The sequence below is a fragment of the Myotis myotis genome, unplaced genomic scaffold (assembly GCF_014108235.1).
Source record: "Myotis myotis isolate mMyoMyo1 unplaced genomic scaffold, mMyoMyo1.p scaffold_m19_p_12, whole genome shotgun sequence".
Classification (NCBI taxonomy): Eukaryota; Metazoa; Chordata; class Mammalia; order Chiroptera; family Vespertilionidae; genus Myotis; species Myotis myotis.
The window spans coordinates 33703006-33712673 of NW_023416316.1; the positions used below are offsets into that span (position 1 = coordinate 33703006).

The 9668-nt window shown below is 40.4% G+C and overlaps 2 pseudogenes; one reads left to right on the plus strand and one right to left on the minus strand.

The window, feature by feature from the left end:
• The first annotated feature begins 3306 nt into the window (after nt 1-3306).
• Nucleotides 3307-3413, plus strand: LOC118667826 (annotated as a pseudogene).
• Nucleotides 3414-8942: 5529 nt separating this feature from the next.
• LOC118667724 lies at nt 8943-9370 on the minus strand (annotated as a pseudogene).
• Between the last annotated feature and the right edge of the window lie 298 nt (nt 9371-9668).

The window sequence follows — 9668 nt, forward strand, 5'->3', positions numbered from 1 at the left end:
TGGGACGAGATGTGCAGGTGAAAGACAGTGATATGGGTGATCCTGACCTTGTGTAGGCCTAGGCCTGTGTTTGGCAAACTGCGGCTCGCAAGCCACATGTGACTCTTTGGCCCCTTGAGTGTGGCTCTTCCACAAAATACCACAAAATACCACATGCAGGAGCACACGTACAGTGCGATTGAAACTTCGTGGCCCATGCGCAGAAGTCGGTATTTTGTGGAAGAGCCATACTCAAGGGACCAAAGAGCCGCATGTGCCTTGCGAGCCGCAGTTTGCTGACCACTGGCTAGGCTAATGTGTGTGTTTGTGTCTTAGTTTCTAACAAAAGAGTTTAAAAAGTAAAAAACAAGTTTTCAAATAGAAAAACATAGAATAATGGTGTGAAGAACAAAGATATTTTTGTACAGCTGTACAATGTGTTTGTGTTTTAAACTAAGTATTATTACAGAGTGAAAAGTTAAAAATTTTCAAAGTTTATAAAGTAAAAAAGTTACAGTACATGAAGGTTAAATTATTGAAAAAGAAAAAAATATATTTTATCAAATTTAGCCTAAGTGTACAGTATTTATGAAGTCTGCAGTAGAGTACAACAATGTCCTAGGCCTTCACAGTCATGACTCACTCACTGACACCCAGACCAACATCCAGTCCTGCAAGCTCCATTCAGTAAGTGCCCTATACAGGTGTATCATTTTTTATCTTTATACCATAATTTTACGGTACCTTTTCTATGGTTAGATATATTTAGATACACAAATACTTACCATCTATATATGTAAAAGCCTAAGTGACTGTTACGACTGAACGACCGGTCACTGTAATGCACACTGACCACCAGGGGGCAGATGCTCAATGCACAGGCATGGAAACATGGAACATACTGTTGAATCTCATAGGGAAGGGGGGTTAGGGCAGGAAGAGATTAATCAAAGATCTTATATGCATACTAGACGCCTGGTGCACAGATTTATGCACCGGTGGGGTCCCTCAGCCTGGCCTGCGCCCTCTTGCAATCCAAGATCACTTAGGAGATGTTGAACTGCTGGTTTCAGCCCGATCCCCGAAGGCCAGGCCAAGGGACCCCACTGGTATACCAGGTCTCTAGTATGCATATAAGATCTTTGGTTAATCTCTTCTCATCCTCTCCCCTCCTCCATCCCCCCTTCCCTCTGAGATTGATCAGTCTGTTCTATATTTCCATGCCTGTGCATTAAGCTTCTGTCCCCTGGTGGTCAGTGTGCATCATAGCTACCATTTGAATGGTTGAATGGTCACTTAGACTTTTCTATATATAGATTCTCACATGTAAGTATTTTGTTTTAATGGTTGACATATTTTGATCTTTTGAATCTGAGAGAGAAATCAATGTACACAGCAGGGTATACAGTTTTGCATTCTTCCATAGTAGTTTTCACTTTAGTTTTCATATGCCATTTGACATGTAGAATAGAAAGAATATAAAATAGAGCTTGTCCACAGTAGGCTACATCTTTATTTCTCTTAAGAATATTATTGGATTTTAAGGAGGCATTTTATACTGCTGTTTGATATGTGCATTATTTTATTTTATTTTTTGTTAGGAACATGATTGGTGGCTAGTAAGTTCTCTAGAAATATAGACAGAACTAAAGTGATTTTTTAAAATATAAGAAATCATATGCTAACTCAAATATAAAAAGCAATAGCTCATTAACATCTAAAGAAAAAGTTTTCTCTATTCGAGGGGGTTATGTTAAGTGGAGTATTGTCATCCCTTCATTTTGCAGACTGCCATGACAACCATATTTCTTCAGATACCAAGCTCTTTGTTGTGTGTGAAAGTCCTTGTGTCTCCCAGAGTGAGCTGCCACACCAGGTCTCTAGGTTGGCAATGTGGAGGTCATTCAGAAGCAACAGCTTATGATGGGTGATGGAAGACAGGGCCTGAAGTCTGGATTTAATGAAGAGGTGGGAGATAAGACTGACTCAGTGAACACCAGTCAGCCAAGAGAACTTGTTGGAAGTTTTAGGGGAAAGGACATTCTGTAAGCTAGGCACATGGAATTGTGCTGAGATTCTGATATTATTACTCAGGTAAGAAATGCAGAGGTAGGTGAGTACTTTGAATCATAAGGGTGCCCAGTCCAGTCCCTCCACTAAAATATCCATCTAAAATATAATTCTGATCATGTCACTCCAAATATTAATTGGCTCTCAATTCCTGTACTCCAGGATGAAATCATCATACCCTTGACTGGCATGCAGGCCTCCACATAATCTGTCCCTTGCCCACTTTTTGTCCAGCCTCACTTCTTATCATTATTGGCTCCTTCTACACTCCTACTGAAAACACCTCTGTGCCATTACCCATGCTCTGTCTTCTGGCAAAAAAAGCTGTTCCAACCTCCTCACTGCATTCCTATTCATCCCACATGACCTAAGCCAAGTATCTTCTGGAGACAGGTTGGAACCACTCAGAGGATTAATCATTCCTACTTTTGTTAGATTTTAGTATTTCATACTTCAATTACAATATTTACCTAATTTTGTTTTGTCTTTTTGCATCTCTCTCTCTCTCTCTCTCTCTCTCTCTCTCTCTCTCTCTCTCTCTCTCTCTCTCTCTCTCTTTTTCACTAAAGCTGGCTTCCAGAAGCTGTAGGCTCCACAAAATCTAGATTCACCCTAGGACATAAATGTAAGGCCTGGGGTTTAATCATAAGGGGGCAGAAATACAAAGGAGACTGAATGTGCTTCCTTGATATGTCTTCTAAACTAAAGTCATGCCCTGACTGGAAAGTAGTAAGCATCATATAGATTAAGTTTCCTTCCTCTTCTAAAATGTTAGATCCTTAAAAACAAGAACTGTGTTCATTTTTTAATTCCTTCATCAAGCACAGAGCATGGCACTTTGTAAACACTTAAAAATGATTTGCAGACTAAATGAACATTGTGCTAGAGATGTATAAAGCATGATATAGAGCTGTTAGATACTTAAAGCAGAGTTGTCCAATAGAAATAATTAAGCAGCCTATGTAATTAAAATTTTCTAGAAGCCTTAAAAAAAACTAGGAAGTTGCAGGTAAAATTAATTTTAATCTATTTTATTTAACTCAAGATGTCCAAACTATTATTTCAACAAGTAATCTATATAAAAATGATTAATGAGATATTTTACATTCCTCATATTAATCTTTGAAACCCACTGTGTATTTTACATTTATGGCACATCTCAGTTCGGACGGGCTTCTTTCAGGGGCTCACTAATCACATGTGCAGATACAGAGTATGATTTCAAAAGCTGTGATAGGAAGAAGAAAATACTTTTTGATCGCTTCTCGGCCTTTTGGCTAAGATCAAGTGTAGTATCTGTTCTTATCAGAAAATACTTTTTGATCCAGCAATTTAATGATGGTTACATTGGTGACTTACTTCTAAGTTCTAATAATATTTCCTGCCTCCTAATTAATTACATTAAATTTATGTCAAACTGCCCTTCTCATGCAAACCTTATAGTAAATTGAGAGTGAAAAATGCACAGGTATCAATACTTACAGATAAGGGTGGAGGTCAAAGTATTTTTAAAACTGTAGTAGAATAAATGCATCCTGGGGTCAGGTATTTTAAACATGCAAATAGCATTGTGAAGTCCTGAAAGAGATAGAGTTCCCGTTTATGAAGCATTTTAATAACTACAAGACCCTCCAGTTCACAGCAGAATTTCCTGAGCTCATTATATGAAAAGGAGCGTATTGTCTAGTACATTCGGTCCCAGGAAGCTCATCTGCTCCAGCTCCAATAGACGTGAAAGCTGTATGTTTACATGAGAAAAAATTTCATTAGATATCCCTGATGGTAAATTCTGTAGACAGGGAGCCTTGAGTAAATCACTGGTGTGGCTTTTCTGACTTCCTCGTCAAACTCAGGCTGTGTGTCACTGCTCGAAGCAAATTAAATTTTGATGAGCTTGGGAAAATAATTGGGCTATGAATGTTACCCATTACTCAGAGAATTGTAAATGTCCGGAAATGAAACCAAATGATGTAAAATCCAATTAATATTTTGGGGGCAATCAGGACCGTAGATAGATAGAGCAGTCAGGGACCTAAGTCCACCCTCTAATATTTCACACTACAAAATCCCAAGCCCTAAGGAGTTTGAGCAGCTCAACCAAGGTCAGACAAGTAATCTTCGCTCCAACTGGGATTAGGATTCAGTTCTACAGACACCTTAGCTCCACATTCGTTCCCCCTTCTCATGCCCTTGTTTCTCTGCACCTCTTCCTTTCGGCAGCTTTCGCTATTTTTCTGAACTTTGTTACCTTCAGGAGGGAGAGGGAAAAACTGAAAACTTCCAGCACCGGCTCCTTCTGTTATGTGGCATATGATAATCACTTCTACTTCCTGCTACAGCAGAATAGAAACGTGATATTATACTGTATGTAAATGTCAGCTTTGGGGAAAATACTAATTTTCTGAACGAGAGGCTGATGGAAGTAAAATGAAAAACAAAAAGGTGGGTCACACAACTAAAGGAATCTCGAACAGGAAGGACAGTTCTGCTCAGAACTCAGCTGTTGAGAGAGGTAAATAGGTACTTGATCAATATTGATTTGATTGATTAATTGAAAGAGCTGGCAGAGGAATGATAGGCAGTGCTGGTGGTCCTTTACCAAGGCTTGGGGACTTTTGAATTCAGAGGAGTTTAGGGTTCCTGGGGGCAGAATACAGGGGTGACTTAAACAAGGGGACATGCGGGCTGGCAGCTTGTCTACTGTAGATAGACATGGCACAGCATCTTTGGGTCTCAATTCTAGGTCTGCTATTTCCCAGCTGGGTGTCCTTTAAAGAGATTCTTGCTCTCGTTGAAATATGAGGGCAGATCAAGGTGACTGTTGCTGGAGTTTGTATACCAGTCCTATCATCTGAGGATCTGTGGAGGTGGTGGGGAGCCAGTGTGATCGTTCATGAGAAATAGAAGCATTTGAGGACTGAACATGTGTACAGAAACAGGCACATCAGTGCCATTGAAAACTTTGATATGAAAACATGTGACCTTCCCCATCTTTCTTGGTGGCTTAAAATAATAGGCTGAGGGTGCTAACTCCCCCGCCCCCCCTCCCCCCAGCCAATAGAAGGAAGCCCCCCCTCCTTCCCCGTAAGCACTAGCATGGTTTCTCCTCTTTCTCCGGTATGTTCAGCTTTGGAAACAAAATCATCCCTGTGCCTCTGTACATGGGTCCTGTAGCATTGATTTAACAGCGTGTTTATTTTACTTCTCCAACTTGGCACTGAGAGAGATTGAAAGCTGCCAGCCTCAGGCACTCTTGATCTCCTGCTCCTCATGAATTCGGTATTCATCACTTAAACTTAATATATTTATAATCAGGGCCAAGGCAGCATGACCTTGTTTTATTCTAAATAGATCACAGGCAGCTAGACATGGGGGCTTCCTGCTTTAAATCAGATGCAAGACTTGTTAGCCCACAAGGACTTCATTATGATTCAGTTGATCTGCTTAGATTTGATCTTTTTCTGTCTTTGTTATTTATATTAAAAAAAAACAACAGAAAATGGTGGTGGGTGAAGGGAATATTTGATAAAAATCAAACTTCAGGGGATTGGAAGGTTGTTCTCTGTGGCCTCTCCATCAGACAGGCGGGGCAAGAAGACATGTCCAAGGCTTAGATCTTCCACCCCAAGGTAATTAATTTCTAAGCCACATTTTCCCTTCTATAGAGACATTAATCATGAAAATTAAAAAAAACACCTCACACCTAGCCAATTGTTATTTATCACTTTCCTGTGCTGCAGTGCTTAAAAAGTACTCACCAGGAATGTTTAAACTTTTCTTTTTTTTTCCTCCCAGGACTAAGTCTGGGGCCAGACCTGTATATAAATATCACTATCACTATAGGGCAATGGTTCTCAACCTGTGGGTCGCGACCCCTTTGGCAGTCGAATGACCCTTTCACAGGGGTCGCCAAATACCATTCTGCATATCAGATATTTACATTACGATTCATAACAGTAGAAACATTACAGTTATGAAGTAGCAACGAAAATAATTTTATGGTTGGGTCACAACATGAGGAACTGTATTTAAAGGGCCAGAAGGTTGAGAACCACTGCTATAGGGCAACAACTGCTTTGGTTGCCTATCCTATACTGTTCTGCCTTATTTTGCTTTAACCATCTCTACAAGATAAAGATGCAATCCCTTTCAGTGACTTGAATTGTCCTTAGAAGTCAGAATGGGCAAGTACTGCTTATTTTAGTCATTGTAGTGACTGGGAATCAAAGATCCAGAACTGAACGTTTATACTGAAGGAAATCCACGGGGGCATTGTTGCTTTAAGGCATCTGATTATTTAGCCACAACTGGTTCCTTCACTCTCGCACTCCACCCACATACCCACCTATCCTCTGTTTCCCCTTGTAACTCTACCTTGAAGATGAAACAAGTGAGGGCTAAACTAATTAACTAACCAGCAGTGATCTACAGCCTCAGCACCTTGGATTCCTGAAGATTTATCCCATTTCAAATTCATTGCTATTTCCCTCCAGGGAAATAAAGATTGCTGCCTATTAAAGACGGGGACAGAAAAAGGCACCTTCACTGGAGACAGCCTGTACAAGAAAATAATACTGTAATCATTCCCTCCAATCAGCTGAAAAGGATTAAATCTTCTGCTTCTAAAGTAATGTTCCAATTGAGCCTTGGGGAAGAATAATTCATGATTAGGGAGAAGGCTGGTCTAGCAAATGTGAACATTATGTCCATTACTTAAACACACTTCCTGGGCTGACTGCTAATGTACCCAAGGGACTCTCAGCCCCAGCAACTGATAGGCACAGTGAAACAGGCAGACAAGGACAAGAAGTATTATCATCTGCATTCAACAGCACTACATAGACTCTACCACTGCTAAATCACTGCCTTTGGTAAATAGCCCAGATAACTCATTTTAATAGAAGAATTCTTCTCTTCTTTATGTGTATTAAACAACAGACTCTTATGAGCGGTGGCAGTGTATTGATTCCTGGGAAAGGCCGTGTGAATACCAATTCTGTAATTTATGCTGTTTTGTGGCTCTGGCTGTATTTGTTATGCATAGTGTATTAAACATTCAATAGCTCAATTTAATCTTTGCAGCCAAATTGCACAGCACATCATGCCAGATAGTGGTTGTTTCATATACACAGCCCATCTGCTTCCTGTTCTATAATTCATTCAGCAGGCAAAGTTTCTGGCAGCCTCAGGCTACCAGCATATATATATATATATATATATATATATATATATATATATATATATGTAATCTCCTTAGGGTACCAGAAGTGCTTGGCACTCCATTAGTTTTCCGGGTTTCGAGTACTCTGTATGAGCCTGGGTATTGCTCTGTGTGCATGAGCCTGGGTATATGTTTCCACTTTTTATGAGAATTAAAGGTAGGAATAATTTGCTAAGTTCCATGTCCTCATTTGGACAAATTTTCATAAACTCATGGGGTTTTACAAAACCCAAAGAGAGAAAAACACACATTAGAAATAAAACACAATGACCTTTCACCCTTGGGAACTTATCCATTGCAATAAAATGTGTTCTCTCGACCATCCCTATCTAAATAGATTGATTTGTATCTTGTGGGGGAAAATAAATAAAACAAACCCAAAGTACCATAAACTCTTGGCTTCTTTCACTGGATGTACCACTTGGGATTTGCTCTCTTATGGCAAATGTTTATTTTCCCTAAAATCCCCTCCTCTCTTGGAGGCCTGCCCCTGTCTCGTAGTGTCGATGGTAACTGTCCTTTCCTCATCTCCACTTTCTATTTGCTTTTAAAGAAGCCAGTGCCTAAACATTGCCCACTGGAAAACTACATTTGCAGTTTATTGAAGTCTTTCTGCAACTTGCAGTACAAATGCTTGATTTTCAGAGCATTTTATGTCCTTTATACCACACACAGGGGACATGGACCACCCTGGATTTTGGGTGATCATTTTACACCTATTTGGGAAAAGTGACCAAAGAAGCCATCTAATCCACTGGAGTTACAGCCTCGAGAGCAGAAGTAGATCATCCATTCCAGTGACCTCATTTTACAGGTAATAACAGGCAACACTTGTGTAATGCTTTAGGGCAAGGTCAAATACACAGTTGCCAATGGGACCCAGTGTGGTCTCTCCGAAGCCTAAAGCTTGAAGCCGCCTGGTGAGGATGGTGGGGAATTGGAGTACCCATGCCTGAGTCCACTGAAGGCAGCTGATGCAGAGCCACAGAGCCTTGTGTTTCCAAATCTTTCTGTTTTTCAAGAGAAGCTGGAAATCTGGATTTTTTTAAAAAATGAGATTTTTAAAAAATGTTGGCATTAAATGATATGATACTATATTTTTTTAAAACACTGCCTGGGCCAAACAAAACACATCTGTAGGCCTGCCAGAGCATATGGGCCTCCAGTTGCACACTGTTTTAGAGTATATGCCACCCTATTCCCTACATTCTTGCTATATTTTCCTGATAGGACACTGAGGTCTAGGAAGTTAGGGTCTTGCCCGAGTTTATGCTACAAGTGATGGGGAAGAATTGGGGCCAGGATTAAATATCTCGTCATTTACTCCAGTGTTCCCATGACATGGCTATGTTTTCCCCTATGGTGTACAAAGATTCATCCAGCATTCCTTTTCTAGTAAATTGGGAACTTTTCTTTATAGTAGCGAATTCCACTGTATTTCTGTTTTTAACATTCCCTCTCTGGTATTCCAATCATTAGCACATACTCTTTCGGTTTGATTCATCCCTACCTTTCTTTAGGATTCCCTGGATAAACGGTATGTCCAACAAGTACAACTCATGATGCAAGCAAAACCCTTAATGCTTTATTTATCCCATTGTCCTTAATAATTATTCATTGGTGATAACCTCCCTGCCTTTTTATTGGGGGGCCACATAATTTTATGGTTTTATTAACACAAACCCAATGTGTATACAATCTGCCTATTAGTTTCTTTGCTGTGCTGCCTGGCATTGGGATTGGTGACTCTGATGGCCGGCTGGGCTGCTCTTTCCACGCGGCTTTGCATTCATGGAGGAGTCGTGAACAACTTTAGCACAGTAAGATTTGTTGCACACCACAGCACTACTCCATGACCTTGTGGACCAGGAACTTCTGGAAGCCACTGGGCAATATGTGCTTTGTGTTCTTGTTGCTCCCATAACCAATGTTGGGCATCGAAATCTAGCCCTTGACTCTTCTGTGCACCACCTTGTCAGTGCCTCTAGGTTTCTCCCAGTTCTGCTTAATTTTGACATATTGGTCAGACTGGTGCCAGATAAACTTCTTGGTCCTCTTTTTGACCACCTTAGGCTTCCTGAGAGGTGTGAGGGCAGCCATGATGCCAAGTAGGAGATGGTTGCCACCTCCACAAGCAGCGCCGAGGATTAGAAGGGAAGTTGTTGCAGGAGGCCTGATCGATAATCTCCCATCTTCCTCTTCCCCACCATAAAAACTACACAAACCATAGACTTGTCTTCACTAATAGACAGCCACAATTCCTTTGTGTTGCAAACAGGATTCTGATGTAGTAATTTGAATGTTCAGACCTGAGGAGTAATCAAAACATTCAACCTGACTCATTTCTGGTAGGAAAATTTATGAGTGACCTCTAGTGACTAGTTTTATATAATTCTCT